Source organism: Pomacea canaliculata, linkage group LG1 (assembly GCF_003073045.1).
Source record: "Pomacea canaliculata isolate SZHN2017 linkage group LG1, ASM307304v1, whole genome shotgun sequence".
NCBI classification, from domain to species: Eukaryota; Metazoa; Mollusca; class Gastropoda; order Architaenioglossa; family Ampullariidae; genus Pomacea; species Pomacea canaliculata.
In genome coordinates, this window is record NC_037590.1 from 43,837,628 (window position 1) to 43,851,773 (window position 14,146).

At 39.2% G+C, this 14,146-nt stretch overlaps 1 long non-coding RNA gene across 1 annotated transcript; it reads right to left on the reverse strand.

Moving 5' to 3' along the window:
* Positions 1 to 524: 524 nt before the first annotated feature.
* LOC112572927 lies at positions 525 to 13,636 on the reverse strand. Its single transcript, XR_003101104.1, has 4 exons — positions 13,171 to 13,636; positions 6,695 to 6,984; positions 2,162 to 2,363; positions 525 to 1,464 (listed from the first exon to the last, which is right to left on the reverse strand). It is a non-coding gene; the product is annotated as an uncharacterized LOC112572927 (long non-coding RNA).
* Positions 13,637 to 14,146: the final 510 nt, after the last annotated feature.

A 14,146-nucleotide genomic window follows, 5' to 3' on the forward strand; every position in this document is an offset into this window, starting at 1 on the left:
TATCTGTAATTTTTAATTTGTCTCGTCTTCTGAGTTTGTATGTTGTACCATTGTTGTTGAATTGTGTTTCTTCTGATAATTTTATTTTCAAAAAGATAAGTGACCATTAAATGTAAGGATGTTTCAGTCAATAACTCTCGCTTTTCTCTCTTCCATCCTCTCAGTCTCTCCCTCTTTGTCTCTATCTCTCTCCCTTGCTCGCTCTATCCCATGTTTCTTTGTTTCGCGGTGAGCTATTGTCAAGAAGCGACCCTCTGACCTAGAAATGGAGTGGAAATTGAGACCAACAGCCATGACAAGGGCGGGCGTAAGTCGGAACGTAGCAAGGTACCCGACTAAATTACGACTGTTGCACTGATCCCGGCTGAGCGAACTTTAGTCCGCAGCTCGGGCGTAACTTGAGTCCAACCAGGGGGTTAGTGTAGCTGCCGACTAGCAAGTGACTAACGTCCACAGCAACTCAGTTTTCGTTTATAAATTTTACAGAAGAAACGTAAGACGACGATGTGAAACTTGTTTTTGGTATATGAAAGTTATATTCTTTTTCAAAATGGATCTTAAACTTGTTAATCGTTATCGTGAACTACAACAAAATATGGTGAAATCGAGCCTTCGGAGAAACATTTCGAGTCTATTCTTTGGTAAAAACATGCAAACAAACAACACGATGGTGGGAGACTAAAAGATGAAGATGGTGAGGGAGAGACTGCGCATTGGGGATGCCAGGTGCGTAGCTAAGTCGTGGTAGTTAGCTAAACCGTAATGTTAGCCTTGCAGGGTATTCCTACGCCTGAGCCATACAGCTAGCGCCTAGTGCCGGTCTGTGCATCTGGGCCCACGGACAGGTTTGTAACAAGTCAAAGGCGCTCGCCCGTGGTACATCTAACAACAGTAGAAAGATAAGCCGCGAGACAGATCTGTATGTCTGTGAGTTGTGTGTTCAGGAAACTCCACCAGGCGGAGAACATCCTCGCGTCTCGTCTATAGGACTGATGTCCGGACACGCTGGGCTGGAGAGGGGTGGAGCTGAATGGAGGCAAGAGGAAGGGTGGAAGGAAAAAGGGCAAAGCTAGAGGACTGAGGTGAGGTGGAGCTATGTTGGAGCGGGTGAGGTGGCTGATGTCAGGTAAAGAGGTTGTGGGGTGTAACGGTTGCTGTACAACAGCCTGCGGGGAGGGAGGAGAGGGTATTAGCGCAGAAATGACAAGGTGTGCACGTGCTGTACATGCGATACCTGGGAGCAGACGACCTGCAGTTAATGCACAGCATGGCAATGAAAGGTCTCTACAGGTCTAGTCCGTCATTTCCAGGTGAGGCACATTCTGAAGCAGTTCACGTTTCAATGGGTTCTTTGAACGGGTGTCGATCTCATTGCCCGCAGTTTGTCTTGTCATCCCACACCTCTGCCGACTGGACCGTCAGCTCACTCCAAACACGTGTCCACAGGTGGTCTTCGTGGTCCATCTGGCAGCACATGGACAATCGCTTTAGTAAGCTGTTTATTAATGAGTCATTAAACATGGCCATGGCACTAAGTGGAGAGAACAGAACGAAGAAGAAAATGAGTACACATGTGAACATCGGAGACTGGAAAAGCCACAAAGTTGGAAACAGCCACTTCTGTCACAACAAAATAACAACAACTCATCTCTAGAACAGTCCAGTTAGAGGTCAACATAACAATACATGCCCTGTGTATCTTCAGGCTTGGATGGTTCTGAGAACAGAAAATATTTTTCTGTTGATATTCATGCCCCCCTCCAGTGACGTCACTACTAGTAGCTGAGGTTGGTGTCGTTGTTCGTCCCTCTGTCTCTCACACTCTGACCTTTCACACAGACAAGGGGCAAAAGAAGAGCCCAGTAATGAAAGTCTAGCATCTCACTGCACACTCTAGTCTATTCCCGGTGTTAATATTAACCTGCAGTCTCTCACTCATGCCCAAGTCTTAATCTGAACCTTCCTCAGTATTGTCACGAATTCTCACACCCGCACTCTAGTTCTTACCCCGAAATCTTAACATCAGCCCTCACTCCTCTTGTCTTACTGTTTATATCCCATGCTGCAAAGCCTCCATCTGAAATGTTAGATCTAAATTATCCCCTCGGATCACTTCAGGATTATTTCCCTTCAATCATTCTATTTTCACTAACGCCCTCACCTGAGTTTGTGTAATCTCTTAGAATTCAATTAGCAATCTGTGAAACCAACATTCCAGAATCTCAAGTTATCTTCAGTAGCTATCTCCTCAAATATGGAACGGTCTTGAAGTTTCTGCCAGTGTCTGCCATCCGAATGTCATGCCAGGATTAGATGTCTGTAGCTTGGGTCTTTCCTCTGCACAACAGAAGAAGAATGCCGTCCTGAAACAAATTAATAAATGGAAAATATCAAAATACTGAACAAATGTGTAATTTCAAATTCATAATTCAGCTTGTCTGCACAAGTACTAAGAGATTGGTCCTAAATGGGAAAGAAAATGTTCAGTCCACAATGTGGTCATCAGACAGGTATCACCAGCAAAACCATTGTGCTTGTAGGATGACCTGACCAAAAAAAAAGGAACAGGTTAAGTAAAAGAATCCAACATATACTCTCATGATTACTCAGTTATCCTTATACCTAGAGAGTACATAAAGCATCCTTTACAAATTTCAAGTCAGTTGCATATTTAGTTGTTCCGTGCAGTTTCTATTCTTTCAAAACTGATCTTTGCCAGGTTTCTTTAGACAATGTTTCTTCTTACCATTAGTTGTCAAATGAAGAGATATTATGGATGGTGCATTTGTTATTTATTCTGCAAACATGACCAACAAGACAAGCTGACCCTTTTGAAAATTTTCAAATGAAGGTTTCTTGGTAACTCTCTAGGGTGATATAGCTGCAGTAGACATGCATAATCTAGATTCGAAAAGAGCTAAAAAAATGGTATAAGAAAACTATGATCAGGCAACATGAAATTTCAGCAAAAACTCACTGCAGCTGTAGAGGGCCGGTTGGTCCAGCGCTTGTTAGGCAGAAAATGCTGATGCATGCCAGTAAGTAAAGGTACGATTGTGAAAGACCGCGAAAATAACGCTGATGCAAAAGAGCGCGAAAATAACGCTGATGCAAAAGAGCGCGAAAAGTGACACACCCGCGAGGTATACAAGGGCAGAACTGAGACGTAAGGACAGGGGAGAAAACTCCGCAGAGAAGGTGCGAGACAAGCGACGCAGCCGTGACTGTAGATCTATCTATTGGCATTAAAAGAATTGTGTAACTGCTGACAGGCTCCTGCCTTTCTGGTTCGAGTGCTGGACTATTGTGGTCACTGTTCTACTCCCCTCACCACGCACCACTCGGTTACACAGCCAAAAAATCATTACAAAAATGGTATCTTCATCTTTCCATTATAAAAAACATGAAAAATCATATATGTGAACATCTGTTCTTGTCATATCATTTCTTGGATCATGGTAGTCATATTTGTGGTACTGGCTGACTTTCAGGAGAATTTTCTTATTGATTTTGCTTGACTAGAATATCTTGAAGATCATCTTAATAATAATAAATGCAAAATTTGTAAAGCCCATTCTCTCAATCCTAAGGAGCAAGCTCTTATCGCTTAGAAACAAGAACAAAACATGGAGAGCATAAGAGGGACAGGAAAGCAAACAACATATGAACTATAAAAGAATAAACAACCATACTAAATGAAGAATAAAATCAGATACAGAAAACACAAAGAGGAAGCAAATAACAAGAGCAAAAGCTGAGAGTAGCATGATACTGCAAAAGGAACTAGCATTATGGGATAGGTTGTTAGGAGTAATGTTTACGGAAGAGGTGTGTCTTCGGTGCACGGTGCTGAGTGACAGTCTGGTTTTGATAAGCAGATTCTTTAAGTGCTCCTTCTCTCACTCTACTTTATCCGGCTTCCATTTATAATTTTAACTGATCTATGTAAAAGCAAGGATGTCTTTGTTTGCCCTCATTTTTTAACTGTCTTCATCAACTATTAATGATAATGTTGCTGATCTTTGCTCTGCTGCCAGGTGGTTCCTGTGTCATTTTTACGCATCTTATGTCAGATTGTTTTTCCTTTTAAAAGGCAATTTTCTTGAATAAAAATCACAAACCTGCTGCCATTGTCTGTTACACCCATGTAAATCTCCCAGTACTATTATCACATAGTAAGGAGTTCTTGGGTTATTTTGGAATAATTATTGCAGCCCCTTCTCTGTTCTAGTCATTGCTTCCTCCTGACTACAGTGTAGCACCCCTATTTGTAACAGTTCTCTTTCCTTATTTGCATCAGTTCTCTTTCCTTTGGCTGAACATGATCTTTTAATTCCAAGTTGGTACATATTCTCAACTGTGTTCATACAGCTCACACCTGCAAAAGCAAAGTCTTCACAGCCACAGTTTACACACAATAATGTGAAATGGATAGCGTCATAAAAGACATACTGCGCAGGGGTAGAAAAAAGGAAAAAACCCTGCGGGCATCGTCAGGTTTTGTTTACCATGGATTGCTTCCATTTAGGTGCTAAAACAGTCGACCAGTTCAGTATTTTGTTATGCATTAAACCTCGATATTTGACAACTTCAGTTATCATTGATTTTGGTATTCATTGATTTTTTTATGACCTCGCTGCTAATTTTGCAAAAACAAAGTTCTCCTGCTCAGTTTGGTGTTGTTTCTCATTGTATGAGCATCATCCTGAGCATGTAGCCAACAATAGAATTGCTTTCCAGTGTTTTAGTGGTTGTAGGGCTGCAGTGTGGGCATGAACGTAGAGGTGAAGCATCTATGCGAACACTTCATGATTCTAGATCTAGAAGTTTAAAAGCGATTCATATTATTTATTATTTCATACAAAAGATTTCAGACTAGTGAAGCAAATACCATGGTGTGGGTTTGCACATCTGTTTTACTCTAGAAATGACGTAATTTCTAGAGAGAGAAATTGCGTCATTTACTACGTGCGAGTGGGAGCGTCGGCTCGTGGTGGCTGTGAGGCGTGATTGGTTGTGGTGTGTCAGGTGGCAGGACTGGCCAACGGAACGGTGGTTGGAAGAAAGATCTAGAGTTGCAAGCTGAGCGTTTCGACTGAGAAAGAAAGATCCGGACGACAAGCTGGGCTTTTGCGCTAAAACCTCTAGGGGGAAGACATCAGTGACATTCACATCTCAAGTCTTCATTTGCACTTGTCCTTCCATCAAGCTTCAGGCGAAAGAACCACTGAGAGAAAAAGGACATCACCCTAGTGAATTAAGCCTCACAGTCGTACGGAAGAGCAACTTCGTCCGACCTGATAACCACGTAACGGCAAGCTGGGCTTCTGCGTCAAAACTTCTAGGGAGAAGACATCAGTGATTTTCACATCTCAAGTCTTCTCTGGCACTTTAATTTGAAGCGTGCCTGGCTGCGACAGCTTGGATATGATGCTCTTTCCATCCTGGTGGCCTTGGTTTCGGTTCTGTTGTGTGGGAGATGATCAGTGGCGATCGACCGTTCTTTACAGTTTCATTTTCACCTTCGATCAGTGGAATTGTGTGACATAGTTCTGCTTCAGATAGATCGTATGGGTCTATGTGAATCTCTGTGATATACCGATTTGAGAGTGAATTTTCTACGAGTGTGGTGTCTACAGGCAGTAGTTGTGACTCTGTGGTCTTCTTATACTTTATCAACATTTATTTTTGTTTGTGCTTCAGTACCCAGTCCGCTGCGTTTCTACGTCATTGTACAATGTCGTCACTGCTGACATCACCGCACGACGGAGTAGAGACCTAACTATAACACTGAACCACTTCATGCTGAGCTTTTGAACTGTGTATATCCAACACCCGGTTACTGGCGATTGTTGCCCTTTCCGTCCATCCGACTATATCTCGTGTGTCACGTGTCATCTTGTCCTTCCTTCAAGCTTCAGACAAGCGAACCACAGAGAAAAGGACATCACCCTAGAAAGTGGATTAAGCCACACAGTCGTACCTGCACGTGCGAAAGAGCAACTTTGTCCGACCTGATGACAACATAACGGTCAAGTTGCTCTGGCCACCGGGATGGGTGCTGCGTTCCATGCGAAGATCGTCAGGCCTGCTGGCGACTGTTCAAGGTGCACCTTCTTCATACTCCTCTCGTCGAGAACCGGTCAACAGAAGACCGAAGTCTCAGAACAATATTTCTTCTGCGGCGCGACGAGAGACTTCTCCATACGACGCTAGCCAGTGGGCAGTACAAGTGACCGTTGTGTGTGTGTCCTGCGAGACTAAGACCCTACACAGCAAAAGCTTGGACACAGCTAAGTGGCGTATGCATGAGGAGTGTACGGGAAGAGGGTATGAGCAGTGATGTGTGTATGACAGTTAATTTTAGGTTAGATCTGGCTCACTAGCTATCTAGACTAGAAGTAAGGGAAACAATTAGGTAAACGGGACGGTCTAGACAACGCTCAATTGTTCCTACTTTGTAACCGATCTAATCTGGGAGATAGGTGGACTTCACAGTCTACACTTTAGTCTCTACTCCTTGACCTGCCTGACACAGGGCACCCTTGACAAAGTGCATGCACCAGATGCTGTAGCTTTAGGGTCATACTTAAGCCCACCAACCACATCGGGTGCCTTGAAGTCAATGACATCAGATGGATTAAATATATATACATAACATATAACTAGCTCAAAACAAAGTGACAGCACTCACATAGGTCTTTTGGGAAAATTTTCATTCCCCCGTCGCATCTCTAACTTGTAACGGTTGCTATCTATTTGGGCTTGTTTTCTGAAAGGCTCCTTTTCTTTAGCAGTCATATGCTAGACGAATAAACACACAAGTTTTTGTAAGTAACAAACATTGGTCCACAAAATCCTTATTACTGCACAACAAAAATATAGCACATAAGACTAAAAATGCAAAGAATATTCACCAATAAGTGCAAGGCTGTTTGAAAGACTTTGGATGTGTGTTTTCTATCAAACAAACATGATTGAAACCTAAAAAAGTCTTCATAACCAGCACATAAAATGTACATTTATCAGTATTTGGCTATTTTTAAAAATTCAAACAAAATTGAATACAAAATCAAGGTCTCAAAATGCAGTAGCTTGTTGGAATTTTCAGTTATACTATTCCCATATTAAAGCCTGCAATTAGGTCTTCCATACCCTCCATTTATCTTGAGCTCTTTGGGTGAACTCTAAAAATGTTGTCCGCTCTCCCTTTTTCTTTAGCTGATTACGGAATCTCTTTAAGAAACAGGCATATGCTGACATTGGGCGTTTAGTAGGAAGAACCATGTTTGAATATGTCACCCTGAAAAAGAAACAAATATATTACAACTATGTTAAACTGTATTAAGTGTCCAAAACTGACTGGTCTGCAGAATCACACATTTTTAAATCACAAGTTGACCTTCAAATAAAAAAGCTAAAACTGAAACGAATCTGGATAGCTTTAAGGGTCATTGAAATACTTAAGCCCACCAACCACATCGGGTGCCTTGAAGTCAATGACATCAGATGGATTAAATATATATATACATAACATATAACTAGCTCAAAACAAAGTGACAGCACTCACGTAGCTCGTTTAGGAGCATTTGGATTCCTCCGTTGGGGGACATAATTTTCCATTTGTTGATGGTACCTTTCTCGGTCCTTGTTGGCCATGGTGCTGAAAATTTGTTTTTCCTTCTGGCTCATATGCTAAACGCATAAACACACAAGTTTTGTAAGTAACAAACATTGGTCCACAAAATCCTTATTACTGCATAACAAAAATATAGCACATAAGACTAAAAATGCAAAGAATACTCACCAATAAGTGCAAGGCTGTTTGAAAGACTTTGGATGTGTGTTTTCTATCAAACAAACATGATTGAAACCTAAAATTATGAGTAACACATTCAAAAAAAAGTCTTCATAACCAGCACATAAAATGTACATTTATCAGTATTTGGCTATTTTTAAAAATTCAAACAAAATTGAATACAAAATCGAGGTCTCAAAATGCAGTAGCTTGTTGGAATTTTCAGTTATACTATTCCCATATTAAAGCCTGCAATTAGGTCTTCCATACCCTCCATTTATTGGCAGATCTTGTGGTGAATTATCTGAAATTTACATGCTCCCCCTTTCTCCTTAGTTCGTTTCTGAATGTCTTCAGGAAAATGGTGTACGAAGATAGAGGACGCTTTGTTTATAAAATTATGAATGATTGCTCCAAAATTCAATGTGCTGATAATGTTTAACATTACTATGGATTATACACAGCCACAGAAATTTTACTACAGGAAAACAAAACAACTTAGACATTAAGTTTAGACTTTCAATTGTTTTTATGACATGGCTGCCACAGCTAAAATGTGTAACGATGTGTAGTACTGTTATAGAAATGAACTGCTATAATGCTACACTGCTAGGCCTAAGCTCTGCCGATGCCATCTGCTCTTGTGAACTCTTTGTTACACAAAGATAAAAACAAAAACAAAACCAAAAAAAAAATCCATGTCCTTGAAGAAAATAACCAATCTGCAACATGAAATCAAAAACAGACCATCACTGCCTCTAATGTCTGTTGCAACAACTAATGCCACCAACTGGCATCATCCAGGTACTGTTGTTAAGAAATTTGAGCATCAGTATGTCACGACAGAGTGTATCTTTCCAAACAATTAATGACATTAAAATTCACCTTCTGTCACCTGCACTCTACAGTGCCTTTCAGACGAGGAATATAAATAAAATCAAAACACAGACAACAATTTAAATTTAAAAATACAATATAATTTAAAAATCAACAGAGAAACACAACACAAAACAATTCCTAATTTCCCAACCCCACAGTTCGAACACACGTTTCTTACAAAGTTTCAAAAGTATTCACTCTTCTTGCACAGTTCCTCTCAAAGTCTCCACTTGAAACAGCACAACGTTTCCGCTTCTAACATACACCATATATCCACATGAAAAGTACACAAAGTTTCCACTTCTTAAAGTTATATCCAACTCAGCGCTGGTCAGGAACCCCAGGCGGATAAGACGAGTAGACGAAGAGAGAAAAAACAAAACCATTCTTTAGATAAATGCAAATTCACTCTCAACTATTTTAAACCATGTTCATGAAGTATACACAAATATATCACACTCATCAGAAATTTCCCCAATCTTCAACATTAAACACAGGCTCACCAAAAATCATCAAAAATACACACTCACTGAAAAATCAACACAAATTCACACTCACCTCAACAGGTTTAATGCTTAACAAAAGTACAAACAAGTCTGGTAACTTCAAGTCGGTTCAGGACTTGTACAACACAATCAAATCTGGTCAGGATTTGTACAACAACACACAGTCCGTCAAGACTGGTTACAAACAAAACCGTCCGCTCCGGACGCACTGACAACACCAAAGAGATTGTCCCTTCTCCCCTCTCCCGTCATGGAAAAAACCCAGTCAAACCACACACATCCAAAACACTGCCACACTCTTTCCTTTGTTGGAACTAACAACAAAACAATCTTTCTTTTGTTCTATCAACAAAACAACCTATCAACACAAACTTAATTCAAACAAAGACCGGCCGGCCATCCCTGTATGGCGCGGCACGCCTCAGGCTGTTGACACTAACAGCCCCAGTGATAGCTGTCTTTACCACCTCACCCAGACAATTACTTTTACTAATTACAATAAAAAACATTTCAAAAAAATACATCTCAGCAGGTTTGTGACACCTTCACAATGTCAAATACTTATCCCATGAATTAAACACCCACTAAAAACAAAAATCCTACTTAATGACAAAGAGAAAGGCGTGAAAAGTCGACAGTATGTAATCAGCTCACCTAAAGAATACTAATAAAAGGAATTTACAAAGCGCCTTCCCTTAGTTAGCAGAAAGTTCAATACGCTTTACAAAGAGCGAGGCTAAAAAATGTGCAAAGTACATATATCGACACAGTCCAATATGTAATGTTTGCATGAACTTCTTGTGAATTATAGTAACCTTTTTAATGCACTAAATGGCTTCACAGTCTACACTATAGTCTCTACTCCTTGACCTGCCTGACACAGGGCACCCTTGACAAAGTGCATGCACCACATGGTATAGCTTTAAGGGTCATTGAAATACTTAAGCCCACCAACCACATCGGGTGCCTTGAAGTCAATGACATCAGATGGATTAAATAAATATATATACATAGCATATAACTAGCTCAAAACAAAGTGACAGCACTCACATAGGTCTCTTTGGGGCATTTTCATTTCCCCGTCGTCTCCCCCTTTTCTCCAATTTATAACGATCTCTGTCTTTCTCTGATATTTTAATATATATTTTTTTTTCCCTTGCAGTCATGGTCTAAACGCATAAACACACAAGTTTTTGTAAGTAACAAACATTGGTCCACAAAATCCTTATTACTGCATAACAAAAATATAGCACATAAGACTAAAAACGCAAAGAATATTCACCAATAAGTGCAAGGCTGTTTGAAAGACTTTGGATGTGTGTTTTCTATCAAACAAACATGATTGAAACCTAAAATTATGAGTAACACATTCCAAAAAAGTCTTCATAAGCAGCACATAAAATTTACATTTATCAGTATTTGGCTATTTTTAAAAATTCAAACAAAATTGAATGCAAAATCGAGGTCTCAAAATGCAGTAGCTTGTTGGAATTTTCAGTTATAGTATTCCCATATTAAAGCCTGCAATTAGGTCTTCCATACCTTCCAAGTGTTTGCCGATCTTCTGATAAACTTGCTCCCCTTTTTTTCTTAGTTCGTTTCTGAATGTCTTCAGGAAAATGGCGTACGAAGATAGAGGACGCTTTGTTTATAAAATTATGAATGCTTGCTCCAAAATTCAATGTGCTGATAATGTTTAACATTACTATGGATTATACACAGCCACAGAAATTTTACTACAGGAAAACAAAACAACTTAGACAAATAGCTTAAGTTTGTACATTCAATTGTTTTTATGACATGGCTGCCACAGCTAAAATGTGTAACGATGTGTAGTACTGTTATAGAAATGAACTGCTATAACGCTACACTGCTAGGCCTAAGCTCTGCCGATGCTATCTGCTCTTGTGAACTCTTTGTTACACAAAGATAAAAACAAAAACAAAACCAAAAAAAAAAATCCATGTCCTTGAAGAAAATAACCAATCTGCAACATGAAATCAAAAACAGACCATCACTGCCTCTAATGTCTGTTGCAACAACTAATGCAAGGTACTGTTGTTAAGAAATTTGAGCATCAGTATGTCACGACAGAGTGTATCTTTCCAAACAATTAATGACATTAAAATTCACCTTCTGTCACCTGCACTCTACAGTGCCTTTCAGACGAGGAATATAAATAAAATCAAAACACAGACAACAATTTAAAATTTAAAAAAATACAATATAATTTAAAAATCAACAGAGAAACACAACACAAAACAATTCCTAATTTCCCAACCCCACAGTTCGAACACACGTTTCTTACAAAGTTTCAAAAGTATTCACTCTTCTTGCACAGTTCCTCTCAAAGTCTCCACTTGAAACAGCACAACGTTTCCGCTTCTAACATACACCATATATCCACATGAAAAGTACACAAAGTTTCCACTTCTTAAAGTTATATCCAACTCAGCGCTGGTCAGGAACCCCAGGCGGATAAGACAAGTAGACGAAGAGAGAAAAAACAAAACCATTCTTTAGATAAATGCAAATTCACTCTCAACTATTTTAAACCATGTTCATGAAGTATACACAAATATATCACACTCATCAGAAATTTCCCCAATCTTCAACATTAAACACAGGCTCACCAAAAAATCATCAAAATACACACTCACTGAAAAAATCAACACAAATTCACACTCACCTCAAACAGGTTTAATGCTTAACAAAAGTACAAACAAGTCTGGTAACTTCAAGTCGGTTCAGGACTTGTACAACACAATCCAAATCTGGTCAGGATTTGTACAACAACACACAGTCCGTCAAGACTGGTTACAAACAAAAACCGTCCGCTCCGGACGCACTGACAACACCAAAGAGATTGTCCCTTCTCCCCTCTCCCGTCATGGAAAAAACCCAGTCAAACCACACACATCCAAAACACTGCCACACTCTTTCCTTTGTTGGAACTAACAACAAAACAATCTTTCTTTTGTTCTATCAACAAAACAACCTATCAACACAAACTTAATTCAAACAAAGACCGGCCGGCCATCCCTGTATGGCGCGGCACGCCTCAGGCTGTTGACACTAACAGCCCCAGTGATAGCTGTCTTTACCACCTCACCCAGACAATTACTTTTACTAATTACAATAAAAAACATTTCAAAAAAATACATCTCAGCAGGTTTGTGACACCTTCACAATGTCAAATACTTATCCCATGAATTAAACACCCACTAAAAGCAAAAATCCTACTTAATGACAAAGAGAAAGGCGTGAAAAGTCGACAGTATGTAATCAGCTCACCTAAAGAATAATAATAAAAGGAATTTACAAAGCGCCTTCCCTTAGTTAGCAGAAAGTTCAATACGCTTTACAAGAGCGAGGCTAAAAAATGTGCAAAGTACATATATCGACACAGTCCAATATGTAATGTTTGCATGAACTTCTTGTGAATTATAGTAACCTTTTTAATGCACTAAATGGCTTCACAGTCTACACTATAGTCTCTACTCCTTGACCTGCCTGACACAGGGCACCCTTGACAAAGTGCATGCACCAACATGGTATAGCTTTAAGGGTCATTGAAATACTTAAGCCCACCAACCACATCGGGTGCCTTGAAGTCAATGACATCAGATGGATTAAATAAATATATATACATAGCATATAACTAGCTCAAAACAAAGTGACAGCACTCACATAGGTCTCTTTGGGGCATTTTCATTTCCCCGTCGTCTCCCCCTTTTCTCCAATTTATAACGATCTCTGTCTTTCTCTGATATTTTAATATATATTTTTTTTCCCTTGCAGTCATGGTCTAAACGCATAAACACACAAGTTTTTGTAAGTAACAAACATTGGTCCACAAAATCCTTATTACTGCATAACAAAAATATAGCACATAAGACTAAAAACGCAAAGAATATTCACCAATAAGTGCAAGGCTGTTTGAAAGACTTTGGATGTGGTTTTCTATCAAACAAACATGATTGAAACCTAAAATTATGAGTAACACATTCCAAAAAAGTCTTCATAAGCAGCACATAAAATTTACATTTATCAGTATTTGGCTATTTTTAAAAATTCAAACAAAATTGAATGCAAAATCGAGGTCTCAAAATGCAGTAGCTTGTTGGAATTTTCAGTTATAGTATTCCCATATTAAAGCCTGCAATTAGGTCTTCCATACCTTCCAAGTGTTTGCCGATCTTCTGATAAACTTGCTCCCCTTTTTTTCTTAGTTCGTTTCTGAATGTCTTCAGGAAAATGGCGTACGAAGATAGAGGACGCTTTGTTTATAAAATTATGAATGCTTGCTCCAAAATTCAATGTGCTGATAATGTTTAACATTACTATGGATTATACACAGCCACAGAAATTTTACTACAGGAAAACAAAACAACTTAGACAAATAGCTTAAGTTTGTACATTCAATTGTTTTTATGACATGGCTGCCACAGCTAAAATGTTGTAACGATGTGTAGTACTGTTATAGAAATGAACTGCTATAACGCTACACTGCTAGGCCTAAGCTCTGCCGATGCTATCTGCTCTTGTGAACTCTTTGTTACACAAAGATAAAAACAAAAACAAAACCAAAAAAAAAAATCCATGTCCTTGAAGAAAATAACCAATCTGCAACATGAAATCAAAAACAGACCATCACTGCCTCTAATGTCTGTTGCAACAACTAATGCAAGGTACTGTTGTTAAGAAATTTGAGCATCAGTATGTCACGACAGAGTGTATCTTTCCAAACAATTAATGACATTAAAATTCACCTTCTGTCACCTGCACTCTACAGTGCCTTTCAGACGAGGAATATAAATAAAATCAAAACACAGACAACAATTTAAAATTTAAAAAAATACAATATAATTTAAAAATCAACAGAGAAACACAACACAAAACAATTCCTAATTTCCCAACCCCACAGTTCGAACACACGTTTCTTACAAAGTTTCAAAAGTAT